Raw genomic sequence first — 1172 nt, forward strand, 5'->3', positions numbered from 1 at the left:
GTTTGTGAAAAATGTTTTTGCAATTTTATAACTGCTAACATATTGATTTCTATAACACAGAGACATATTAACACATGTATACATATACATACATGTGTGTGTGTGTGTATATATATATATATATATATATATATATATATATATGATGATGATGATTGCAACGTCTTGTCAGAGGAATGCCACTCCCTCAGACATTTAAAATTCATGAGCCCAAATGTCTGAGGTAGTATCTATACAAATATGATGTTACAGAGTCTTAGCTTTGTACGACAGCTAAGTCTCTCTCTCGGTTCAAAATGTTGAGATCCAGCAACAAGCAAGAGCAAGATAGCCAGCAACAAATTAAACTGCAGACCAGCTTAATGCGGGTACTGGTCTTCCGCTTTATGGTTGTTTAAATCAGAGATTTGCTTCTCCTAGAAAGGTTGCCTTCACCACGGCTTACGGGAGCCCTCTCTACCCCAATACACATATACACAAATATACACGGTGCTAGTTGGCCGTTGACCCAGAAAAAGAGTTCATTCGCCCTTTGGAAGGTCTTGTTTTTAATCCTTCAGGGAGACTAGCCACCCTCCTCACCAAACAAGTCTGGTGGGGGAACCAATTTAGTCGCCGGTGACTCGACCATGAGGCAGGTAGTACTGGGTTACATGGTACCAGTAGAATATGACATACCCTGACATGTATATATATATATATATATATATATATATATATATATATATATACATACAAGTATGAGTGCATGCATCTATAACACTATGCATGCGTTCATTTGACCGTGTTGATATCTTCTTTTGAAGGAAAGCATAAAGAAATTTATTTTTGTAAATCCAGTTTCTCATTGTCAATTTGTTCGGGGTTTTTTTTCTTCATATTTCTTTCCAAAAATTTTTTGGCTATTGCTAAGAAAGAAAAATATGGAAAAAATATAACCGTCTGAATAATTCGTTGTTATAGTTTTGTGTATAACCTTATATTTTCATACCGTGTGTAACATAGAATTTGAATATTAGAAAAATAATAAGAATAAGCAGAAGAGAGTAGAGTGGTAGCCTTAGATATAGCTAAGGCTTTTGACAGGGTATGACACATTGTCTTCTCAGGAATATCAAAGCATACGGTATCACTGGACGAATACTTAACATAATTAAATCTTTCTTAAATAA

Source organism: Euprymna scolopes, chromosome 6 (genome assembly GCF_053919585.1).
Source record: "Euprymna scolopes isolate OS-2025 chromosome 6, ASM5391958v1, whole genome shotgun sequence".
NCBI classification, from domain to species: domain Eukaryota; kingdom Metazoa; phylum Mollusca; class Cephalopoda; order Sepiida; family Sepiolidae; genus Euprymna; species Euprymna scolopes.